This window comes from Arvicanthis niloticus, chromosome 25 (assembly GCF_011762505.2).
Source record: "Arvicanthis niloticus isolate mArvNil1 chromosome 25, mArvNil1.pat.X, whole genome shotgun sequence".
Lineage (NCBI taxonomy): Eukaryota > Metazoa > Chordata > Mammalia > Rodentia > Muridae > Arvicanthis > Arvicanthis niloticus.
In genome coordinates this window covers 13024666-13037280 of record NC_133433.1, presented here as the reverse complement: position 1 = coordinate 13037280, position 12615 = coordinate 13024666, and the positions used below count along the sequence as shown (strand labels likewise).

The 12615-nt window shown below is 41.7% G+C and overlaps 1 long non-coding RNA gene across 1 annotated transcript in view; it reads left to right on the top strand.

The window, feature by feature from the left end:
• Positions 1 to 8436: 8436 nt before the first annotated feature.
• Positions 8437 to 12615, top strand: part of LOC143438490 (uncharacterized) — a 176750-nt gene continuing 172571 nt past the window's right edge. Inside the window, exon 1 of the long non-coding RNA XR_013107287.1 lies at positions 8437 to 8531. This is a non-coding gene — a long non-coding RNA (uncharacterized LOC143438490). The remainder of the gene's footprint in view (positions 8532 to 12615) is intronic.

Genomic DNA, 12615 nt, shown 5'->3' with positions numbered 1-12615 from the left:
ATTATGTTAAATTTGTTAGCTTTCAACTGTGTGGGTGTTTAAATCTTTACATTAGAATCTGTTCATTCCAAGAATAGGATCTCTTTCAAAATTATCAGCCCCTGCGTTCCTTCCTACAACACAAAAGGACTGACAGGGCCTTGCCAGTATGTGTGAAGAGCAGGCTGTCTTATGAGTTCAGGTGTTCTTCCAACAGGGGAACAAGAGGCAGGGCTTTGGTTTGAAGAGCTTGTTGGTACTGCAGAGCCGTGGCTCTGGAAGATGGGGCATGCCATGGAATATTGTGAGGGGCTGTGCTGCACTGCAGTGACTGGGGGAGCTAAAACCAAAGCGGGGGAGGGGGGTGCATGCACCATGGGAAGCAACAGGACAAAGTTCAAAGGAAGGCTGGGGGAGCCTGTCTGCAGGCAATAAGCAATGTTCTCTCAGCACCCAGTGGAGTGCATCTCTGAAGACTGTTCCGAGAATGTTGTCCGTATCTCTCCCTCTTGCATTTCCCCTCCTCTCACATATATAGAGTACATAAATGCACTGATGATGAGGTAGTTCTTAAGGGGCTATTTCTATATTCATTTCTAGCCATCTGGATAGTTCTTTGGGTCCACTGCACTGAATTTGAGGCCTGGCCCACAATGCTTTGTGGAAGATGCTACTTATCTTCCCATGCCATACCCCAGAGTGGGGAAATTTCCTAATTTTTGTGACTAGGCCAATGTTCCATTGTTAGGATAGTTATGTGACTTCCAAAAGCACAGAGATTACATACTTGGAGCCCGGCATAGAGTAGGGCATTTGTAAACCCCTGTCCAACTTAGTTTTAATTTTCAATTGAGTACATCCTAGAATCATCTTAAAAGAGAACCCCAATTGAGAATTTGTCACATCAGATTGGCCTGTGGGCATGTCTGTGGGGAATTGTCTTGATTATGAATTGATGTAAGTCAAAACTACCTACTAGTCTACTGCAGGTTAAAACTCACTTGTAATTAATAAGATACCAGCACCACAGGTGAAATCTGTGCTTAGGAAAGTGTTTGCTCAGCCTTAGCACACAAAAGCTTGGTTCAGCAAATGCAAGGCTTCTTCCCATGCTGGTAACTGAAGCTGGAAATGGTTAAGGGGTGCCACATGGCACTGTTTCTGAAGGCATGATAGCATCAGGCTTGAAAAGGTTTTAGAGAGTAGCTGAAGCCTAGATTTTGGACATCATATTTCTCACAGCAATGAGAATGCAAACTAGGGCTGTGTTCTACACACCTTTGGGGTTTTCTCGCATTTACTCTTCGGCATCGCATTAGAAAATATACCACTGGAGAATTTTCTCATAGGAGAAGAATTAAGGCCGTTTCCTACAAAATGAAAATGTTAAAACACAAAAAGAAATTGAAGAAGACATGAAAAGATAGAGGGACATCACATGGGTGTGGATTGATGGGATCAATACTGTGACGATGGCCATTGGTTCAGAAGCAATCTTAAGATTCAGTGCAATCCCCATCAAAATTCCAATTCCTCACAGAAATTGAAAAGAAAAAAAAAAACAGTGAAAGACTTGATCTTGAACAATGAAAACAGTGCTGGAGGTATTACCATTTGATTTCAAATTTTCCTACATAGCACAGTAAAAACATCATGGTACCGGCACACGCATACAAAGCATGATGGTCAATAGAATTCAAGACCCAAATACAAGTCCATAGACCTATGGCAACATGATTTTTGATAGAGGCCAAAAATGCACAGTGAAGAGGAGAGCATCTTCAACCCCTGGTACTGCAAAATGGGATAAATTCTTGGAGAAGAATGAAACATGATTCGTATGTCCCACTTAACACACAATTTTTTTTTTTTAATAGATAAAGACTTTGGTATTAAACCTGAAACTTTAGAAGAAAGAATAGGAGAAAACCAGCATATAGGCTTGGGTTTGGATATTCTAAATAGGATTATGCGGGAATAGGGAGAAATAATCAACCAGTGGGATCCTATGAAATTAAAAAAAAAAAAAAAAAAACAACTTACGTACTGCAAACAAAGCTGTTAATTGATTGAAGAGTGGACCAAGAAAAAAGAAAAGGGAAAAAACTTATATAGACAAACAGTCTTTGACAGTTCTAGAGCTGACAGGATGAGTGTCTAGAATATACAAAAATGTAAAACATCTAGACACCAAGAAAACACGACCCACATAAAAATTGGGACTTGAAACTAAACAGATTTCTCAAAAAAAATATAAGTGGCTGAGAAAATAAATGTTGCATTTATTTTCAGTACTATATTGAATTCTAAAAAAATGACTATCCCATATTTTTAAAATGTTTATATAACGTAGAATGCTAACTAGCAGATTTGGATATCAGTCTAAATTAGGCACACTGTAGATAGAACATAGGTGAGACTTCTCATAACAGTGCTCTGACATGGATTTGAAACCCTGCCTCAAAGCAATCCTATAATGAATTGCTCCTAAGCCCCCTTGACATTGCAGTATTGCAGCAAACCCACAAACAACTGCCTGGCCACCTGTCAGTTCAAATATAGACTGAAAGCCAACAGGCGAATTACCTCCTGTGTGCAACATTTAAAAAGAATTCAGAAGTTGAAAGTTGAAATATAAAGTCTACACAGGGATGTCCTTTCACTCAAGGCAGACTGCCCCAGCACAGAGGTCAGCTTCTGCACTGTAGGCTGTGAGACTGGGCCTCCTTCATGGTCTGATGTGAAGCAAAGACTTAGCATAGTGTTGACAGCTCAAGCAATTGCTGGGGCACAGTGAGCCAGGATCCAGTGATGAGCTGGTTTGAGCTACTTGCTCTCTAGTCTACTGGCCCTGCCCAGGTTGTGATGCTGCTTGTGCCTCCCACCACTGTCACTACTCAATGACTCTATGTCCCAGGAATCCTGAAAGACAGGGTTTCTCTTCCTGTTGGTCTGAGAGGGAGATGGTTATCTTCCATATTGTCATTTTTTCTTCTTTTCCTGGGCAGAGCCATTCACACATGGCAGATTATGGAAACCGAGTTCAAGGACAAATAGCAGAGTGCTATTTGAAGGGGCGAAAGAATGAAAGGACAAGAGACACAAAGAATGAGAGCAAGACTGGGTTGTGATCAAGCTCTGAAACTTTAATTTTGGGGGCAGGTTATAAAGACACAGCAAACCGGGAAGTTTGGGCGAGGGTCATTGCTTAGGGCTATCCTACTATGGAATCCTTATTGTCTAAGAATAGTCCACTGTCATATCCTTATTGCCCTAGACCTTCCCACTGTCATAACCTTATTGCTCTAGAGCATCCCACTGTCATAACCAGATCCAAGGAAATGCCAGACGTTCTTTAAGTTCCTGGGACCTGAGACCTGTGAAAGTCCTTTCTTAACCTTGTACTGACTAGACTTTCTCGAACAGCAGGAAATTTCCTGGGTTTGGCTCCCAGCAACAGAGATCTGTGTTCTGATGACTGCCATACTCACTCCTTTGGACCTTGGCTCTAGTTACTCATCTGTTAGAGGACCAGAACTGTGTGTACTTCTGCCCCCACCTATATCAGGGCTACTTCCAGCTTCTGTGTCCCTCCCCTATTTTGTAGGAGGGTAAGTAACATTTTTTCCCCCATTGAACTAGGGCAGTCACACGGGAAAGCGGGATTCGAACCGGGAGAGACAGAACAGAGGGCACAGGCTCGCCCTCTGCAGGTGGCTACCTTAGCCTCTGAGCCATGGCTTGTAACATTTTTCTAAGTGCTCAGATATCCTTAGCCATTAGGGAGATGAAGTTAAAACAACATTGATATTTCAGCTTACCCCAGCCAAACACAAAGGACACAAATGCTGATGAGGATGTAGGGAAAGGAGGATCCCTGTTCACTGTTGGTGAGATGGCAAACCGGTGAGCTACCAAAGAAAACAGAGTGGAAGGTCCTCAAAAGCTACAGACAGAACTGCTATTTATCCAGCTATGGTATTCTTAGGCATGACCCCAGAAGGACTCTATCTGCTACTATAGATACATAGGAAAAATCCATATTCATAGCTGCTGTATTCACAGTAACTAGAAAATGGAAACAACTTACAAGTTGATGAATGGATAATAAAAACGTTGCACATGAACACAATGGAATTTTATTCAGCTATGAAGAAAAATGAATTTTTCAGGTCAATGGTCAGAACTGGAGAAGTCACTCTGAATGAGGCTACCCAGATTCAGGAAGACAAATGCTTTGTGTTCTCATATATGGATCCTAGTGTTTAATCTTTAGATTTATGGGTTTAACTTCTAGTGCCCGTAGAAGCCAAGAAACTAGAAAGGCACTGTTTATGGAAAGCAAGGTGGGAGGATCCTAAAGGGGGAGGGAAGTGGAATACATGCAGAAGGAAGGAGCAAAGGGAATCATGGGGGAGGGGGGATGGAAGTAGGTAGGGTTGAGGGTATGGGGGGAGGAATACATAACATGTTTTTTAAAGTCTTATGTTAAACCTACTACTTCAAAAGCTTCTTTGGTGGTAGTGGTGAGAGAGGGAGAGGGAGAGGGAGAGGGAGAGGGAGGAAGAGAGAGAGAGAGAGAGAGAGAGAGAGAGAGAGAGAGAGAGAGTTAGTTATGGGAGACAATACTCCTCCCATAAACCATAGGTTTCCAAACCAGAAGCGCAGTGCAGGTGTGGGCTACCTCCCCTCAAGTCGTGTCCAGGCATTCCAGAGGCTTCTGAACAACACAATCTGTTGCTGTTGCTCTTGAGTTACCACCAGAACATGGTGGTAAGCTCATATTGCTAAAGATACTGCACATTTTTCTCATAGCGTAGGGACTCGTGAGAGCCATTGAAAATAGCCACGTTGACTAAGCAGTGCCCTTGAGTATACATAAAATTGACCACCACTCCCTGTAAACCCTGGCTTAACAAGCATTCCCAGAGACCTTAAAGGAAGGACAGAAAAGCTGGCATATTGTTTAGTCTTTGCCAAAATGCTTATGTAAGACCTTGCTACATTCTCCAAGTGTTCTTCTCTTCCACCACATCTGTACCATCTTTAGAATACCACTTCAGTGATTTAAAATTGTTGCATGTAATTTCAAAAAAAAAAAAAAAAATAGTATCTCCTTCCTCTGGGCCACGCTCCCACCAGCCTCACTTCCAATTTGCTTGTTCCTCCAGCTATGCTCTGATTGCTAATTCATCTTGGTTTCACTTAGCTCCACCAAGCTACTACTGGCATTCCTCCCCCCTTCCCTCCCCCCTCCCGCCTCCGCAATCACCCAGATCGCTGGAAGCTGCTGTTCACAGGCAACCCTGGTTGCCCACTTTCACCTCCTGCCCACCTTAGTTGCAGATGGAAGACACCAGACAGCCTTAATATTTTAAAGCTAGCCAGATAACTCAATGGCTGGGTGAAGAATATCCTGTCCCATCCTCTTTGGCCTCTGCTACAAACTAGGTGTTCCAAGACCTACATGTCTGCAGCTTCATCCGTTCTACCACCTGCTCTGCCTCTTCCTTCTCCCCTTCTCTTTTTCCTGGGACTGGAAGCCCCACCCTTCCCCCTTCATCCAGCGATTAGCTTCTGCTGTCTTTATTGACACAATCAAGAGCCAATTAGAATATCAATACCTCCCTCTACATAAAATAACCAATAAAATTATGTTATTGTATATGAGAGACAGAGTAAAAGTCATATTAAAAGCCTTGTTTTACTGTATTGATCGCTTAGTTTCTTTACAAGCAATAGTCTGTCTGAGCATATGCGTGTACATTAAAGCTGTTTTCCCAAAGAAGCCTAGACATCTTGTCTCTACCTTCAGAATTTCACAGTACCAAAATAGGACATGGAGAAATCAAGCTGATATTGATCTGGAAGCTTCCTTCCTGCCTGGCTAGTTTTCAAAGAACCAGAAGGTGCTATACAGGCTGCTGGGGAAAAGCATCATGAACCATCTTAACCTAGTTCTGAATCCTGCAGGCTACAGTAATGACTGGCTTGACATGCCCATGGATACAATAGTGGCATGACTGTTAATAGGGATGGCCTGCTTCATAGGAGGACACTCATGTGTGGTACTGTAACACCAGCCAAGACCTGTGCCTGGAAATATCTCTTGTAGGAGAACCTATTATTATTTTGCTAAATGGGCATAACTGCCTTCTAAAGATGTACCTTTACCTATAGATTAGTGTGGCTCTCATTCTTCATATGAGAAGCTGCTTTTTACTGTGGGTGGCATTTATATAGACTCTAAGCTGGCCAAAGTACAGAGAATAAATATCTCTATAGTACCCAGCATAAATGAGATCTTTATATCACACATCCTCAGGGCTCAGGGAACATGGAACAGGGATAGAAATATTTTGGTCATCCTGATAAGCTCTTAGAAACAGTGATCACGAGAGTGTTCACAGAATTTTGTTTATTGCCTTGTTTGTTCTTTGACTATCTGTGTTTATTGTCTTGCTTGTTCCTTGACTGTTTGCATCTATTGTATTGCTAGTCCCTCAACCTAGAAGTGACCTGAATACTTGCATGTAATTAAAATGGTATAAAAGCAAAAAGGAGGAGGGGGACAGAATAGGGGGGTTCTAGGGAGGGGAAATGGGATGACATCTGAAATGTAAATAAAGAAAATATCCAATAAAAAAAAAAAGATGTGAAGAGTCAGATGTGGGGATCACTAGGGTGAAACCGTGTCTTCTGGGCATGATGGGATTGCTGCCCTGATGAGCTAATGGCAGCTATGGTTGCCTATTGAAGAGTTGTACAAGACTAAGCCAGTCAACATTCCACCTGGTTTGCAGAAGGGACACATGAGCCCCGTTCTCGTGCTTTAATTGTCAAAGTGATACAGCCTAGAGTAATATGAAAAGGGACTCTCAGCTGAGGGATTGCCCAAATCGGATTGGTCTGTTGGCATGTCTGCAGGGAACTTTCTTGTTTCTTAACTGATGTGGCAGGCTCATTGTGGGCAGTGCCATTCACTCGAGTGACTCTCAACTGTATAAGAAAGCAAACTAAGTATGAGCCACTGAATAAGCAGATTCCCCGTGGTTTCTGCCAAGTTCCTGCTTGAGTCACTGCCCCCATTTCCCTCAACAATACACTCAGTGCTCAGTGCTCAGTGGTTAAGAACACTGGCTATTCTTCCAGACGACCCAGATTGGAGTCCCAGCATTCACACAGAAGCTCATAGCCATTTATAATCCCAACCCTAAGGGATCAAATATTCTCTTTTGACCTCTGGGAGCACCAGACACACAGGGGCTGCACAAACATGCATGCAGGTTGTCCTGGCTAGATTTTAAGTCAATTTGACACAAGCTAGAATCATCTGAAAGGAGGAAACTTCAGTTGAAAAAATGTCTCTATAAGATAGGAGTATAGGCAAGTCTGTAAGGAATTTTCTTTGTGATCGATGTGGGATGCTTCAGTCTATTCTGGGTAGGGCCACCCCTGGGCTGGTGGTCCTGAATTTTATAAGAAAGCAGGCTGAACAAGCCATGAGGTGCAAGCCAATAAACAATACCCACTCCATGACCATTGCATCAGCTCTTGCCTCCAGGTTCTTAACCCTTTAAGTTCCTGTCTTTCCCTCAGTGATGGGCTGTTACCTGGAAGTATAACTGAAATAAATCCTCTCTTCCCCAAGTTGCTTGTGTTCAACATGTTTCATCCCAGCACTAATAACACTAAGACACAAGCAAAACACCCATACACATACAACACATAAATATTAAAACTTTTCTTCTAAAAATCTAGACTAACCTATACGCCAAATAAATCCTTTCCTTCCTTAAGTTGCTTTGGTCATAATGTTTGTCTCGGCAACCACAAAGAAACTAGAACAAGCCCTCACCCATAGCAGAGGAGCTATCACCAGGTAATGGCTACTTGGGGAGAGTTTGTTTCCTTTAGGCTCTTGGTAGCTTGACGTGAATGGCTTGATACTTACATGTATGAAATTAGATTTAACAGATTAAAAAGAAAAAAAGGGAGATAGGATATCTGAAGGGAGGGTATGCTGGCTAATTTTATGTCAACATAAGCTAGAGTCTCTGGAGAAGAGGGAGACTCGACTGAGAAAATGCCTTCTAAAGATCAGGCTGTAGGTGAGCTTATAGGGCATTTCTTTATTAGTGATTGATGAGGACCCATTGTGTGTGGCTACACCCCTGGGCTAGCGGCTCTGGGTTCTGTAAGAAAGCAGGCTGAGCAAGCCAAAGGGACAAACCTGTAGCATTCGCCATTACAAGATGGCGCTGGCATCCGGTGCTCCCACAAGTAAACAACTAAACTGCGCAGGTGCAAGAGGCGAAATCGCGCCAAGCCACTGCCCATCCCAGGGCGTGATATGGGGTGATGAGTGAACAGCCAATCAGAAGTGAACACGCCACTCTAGGGTGCATATAAGCAGTGCCTTTTCCGGGCTTGGGGTCTTCCACTTCAGCTGATACAAGAATAAAGCCTCGCTGTAGTAACTACCCGAACACTGCCTCCCGTGTCTCTCTTGCAGGCGAAGGGGATTCGGAAGGGGCTTGGAACACAAACCAGTAAGTAGCACTTCTCTATGGTCTTTCATCAGTTTCTGCCTCCAGGTTCCTGCCCTGTTTGAGTTCCCGACCCAACTTCCTTCCTTGATTAACAAAATGTAGAAGGGTGAGCTAAATTACTTTGGTCATGGTGCTTTTAACACAGTAGTAGTAACCTTAACTAGGAGAGAGGGAAATGTGGGGTGGTTGTCTGGGAGGAGTTGAAGGTAGAGTGTGGGAGATAAATACGACCAAAGTATGCTTTATACATATTTTCTGTTTTTATTTTTTTTTGAAGTTCTCAAAAATAAGTTAAAAGTATATTAAAATCGATTATTGAATTAAAAAGGAAGGAACAAAAAAGAAAGGAAGAAGAAAGGTCTTATGCTCCTAAAGCAGCAGCTTTGTGACTGTGTTGATTGGACTTGTATTTCTCTTATTGAAATTATTTTATACTAAAGTGCTTGCTTCATGAGTAATTTTCCCAGTGACAGTAGTTCAACGTATCTTGTAGGAATACGTGAGAAACACTAGATGTCAGGAGAGAACCAGCCCTTATGGTGTTTAACCAGTTATAGCTCTGAGGAAACTGCTAAAGCCAAATAACAGCTAGTGTACAATTTTGATTTTTTAAAATTGTGCATAAATATATAAACACAGGCTTACATCTGACACTGGAAGCTTTTTCATGTCATCTATGAGGAAGCTCTGACTGAGTAAAAGTCAGAAACAAAACAATTTGAAACATTTGTAAGGGGACCGGTCTTTGACACACATAAATGTGTGTATAAAATTGAATTTACCTGGGAGGAGTAATACATGTCTGCAATCCTAGCATTCAGAAAGCAGAAGCAGAAAGAGTGCCACAATTTCAACGTTAGCTTTGTCTATACACTGAGTTCTAGGCCAACTACAGCTCGTTAAGAAGACCATGTTTCAAAACAATCAACCAAAGAAGCAAACAAAAAACCAAAATATTCCTTCCCTTTCCTCTCTTAACTGGGCAAAATTCAGGCCCGGAGTTGTTTTCCTGGGTAGCACAAGTCAGCTCTTTCTATTCAATATGATCCTGAGGATGAGGAGGCCTACAGAAATGGCTTAAAATCTTCCAGGGAATACCCCTGCATCTCCTATGAAAACACAGGAGTGATGCTTTAAGCAAACATGGACACTTATCTGTATTGTTTTTCATAGAGGGTAAACCTGTGATCAAAACATTCTGAAAAGCATGTCTTAGTTTCCCTGAGATTATGTCACAGCTCTTACTGCTTCATGTTCCCTGGTGGGCTTGTTCCCTGTGAATAAAATTGGAAGGAATTTAGGCTCCCATTTATCTGACATTTGTAATAATTCTCATCAACTTCAACTAATTTAGAGCCAGACTGTCTCATAATTAATCTGAACTTTAGAAATTGCAGTGTTACTCTAAACACCTTCTGCTGGAGCTAACTCAAGCTGATTTTTTTTTTCTGAAAGCTTTTAAGGAAGAAACCCAGGAAGATCAGAAAAGCTCAAAATGGAAGAGAAAATAGATTGTCTCAGTGAGCAGTGGGAGCATGTAATTCCCACTAGTGACACCTGAACAGTATTTGCTTACTTAACCACATTAACTCGGGGTTACAATGAACTGCTCACAGACTACAGGTGTCAGTTCTTTCTTATTCAGGTCATACCTTGTAGCTTCCCTGAAGGTAGGAGAAAGCAGGATAGTATAGATCATGTCCTATTTCGACTCTCTTTAACCATAGCCTTTCCCTTAAAACTTTATACCCTGAGGACTTTTGCTAATGTAAAACTGACTCAAGTTTTAAAACCCTTGTTCTGATTATTTTTTCCTAGTCAAGGAAACTAACCCACAACCAACACCCTTCTAAGGTCCCAATGAAATCAAAGTTCTATTCCTCCAAAGTTTAACTTAGGGAACCATTGAGTTTGTTGGCTAACTTACAAAGCGCAGCTGAAAGGTCATAGGCAGGAACACAGTTAAGTCCAAAGCAGCCACTCTGGAAAATCTGCACCTAGCATCGGTGATAGCCCCATCGCTGAGTAGATGAAGTCCTCTTCCCCTAGTCTTCCATTCTCAAGATTCAAAGGCTGCATGCACTTAGGGCAGAGCTACGACACGAAACAAGTGAAGTGGAAATTTCTGGTTTCTTTAACAACTCAGTTGAGTCACATGATGTGTTTCTGGATGCTATCTTGTGAGAGTTTAGAAAGAATGTGATGTTTAGAAAGAATATAAAAGGAACTGCACAAACAATGAGAGGATGCTCTTGCATTGCTATGACTTTGCTGGTCTTCCTTGGTCTTCACTTTATAGAGAGAAATGTGTCAAAGAAGTTTTGGTGGTATTCCTCCTGATTCTGGCTGCTTCTACTGACTTGGCCAATTCAGCAGAGCCTTGCTGTTTCTGCTGGATTATGTTGAAGCTGCTGATTCTTGTTTGGTGTTTGCTATTGAACTGGACTGCTGGATCAACAAGGAGTTGAATAACCCCAAGGAAATACTTCTAAACAGGCCCACAACACACACATCTTTTCTATTAACTCCCCACCACCACCATTGGTGGGTTAAAAGGGAGATTGAAGCATTTAATAACCCTAAATAAAGTAGGTTTTGAAAAATCTAAGCCTGCACAGAAGGTTAGCAAGAATGGCTGGATACTCTTGTGAGGATCTTTTAAAAGACCCTTCCTTCTAGCAGGGACCGTCAGTCAACAAGTCTAGCTGTGATGATATTTTGCAAGCAGACCCAGTTGGTCTTGCAAAGATGGCAGTTCTTTGGCTCAGAGCATAGTGCTTTACAAACCAAATATATACTTTTATAGTATTTGATAATCTGAGAAAAAATACACTTTCTATAAAGCTACACAGGAGGATAAAAGTTTTCATCTTGGGTCAGAATAGCAATTTTGACTTTTCCCACAGAAGAACCTGGTATTTCTCCTTCGGTTTTGTAAAGTAAGTTGAAGTGAAGAGGATCATTTGCATTCTTCTGTATTCTTCTATATTCAAAGGACTCTAAATTGCTCATTACTAGTCTCTATGCAAGGCAGAGGAGATTATGCAAATCAATCAGTATAATTAAAGATGACAGTTGACCCCAATTTTGAGTGAAAATAGTTGCATAAAACACATAACAATTCAGTAATGATGATTTTAAAAAAAATGAATAGAATAGAAAGTATCCTTTGGTCACTTCCCCTTGACACATTCACACACTCTTGTGCATACAATTTATGCCCTTTTTTTTTTTTTTTCACTTTTGGTGGATCAAAAAAATCATGTTTTGGTGTTGCTATTCTGTCAGCCTAGCAAGTCTTTGGAATGACAAGATGATTGAGCTACTGAACTAAGCAGGTTGGTATTGGTCAGTGTAGAAGGTGGAGGGGGTCAGCCAGGGCAAGGATTCCCTTTTATATGGTCCAACATTGAGAAGTGAGGTGGATCCAAGTTATAGCACACACATGAAATCAAAAGTTCAAGTTCAAAAAGGACCAGTAAAATTAAGTGCACATCAGAACCAGAAACTGGGGATAGGAGTGAAGACAGCTTAAAGTGTAGGCGGGTTCTCACAATCCAGGGAGTTCGTGTCAAGAGCTTCCATGTTCATAAAAAAAAAAAAAAAAAAAAAAAGGAAGTTTGCTTCTATTGGGTAAGGATACTTCACTTTCTTTTCCTGGAGCTTTGATAAAGCAATTCTGAGAAAAGCAACTCAAGGGAGAAAAGGTTTTCATTGCCTCACCATGTGCAATTGTGCAGCCATCATGGACGGAAGTCAAGGTGGCCAGAGTCTGAATCACCTGATGGTATCACATCTATAATGCAGAACAGAGCAATGGAGGCATGGCAGTGCTTGGCTCAGTCTCTCCATTTTATACAGTTCAAATCCTCTGCAGAGCGAGGATCAGGATGATTCTTCCCATGTCTATTAAAGAAATCAAGATAGCACACCACAGCATGCTGAGAGGCCCATCTCCTGGGTGACTCTTGCTTGTAAAAGGTTGTCAGTTAATCCTAACCATTATAGGGTCATGTCTCTCATCTTGGAGATAAAGTAGCAAACTATTAGTTTATTTTCAGTAATTACAAAGTAATTTGGATAA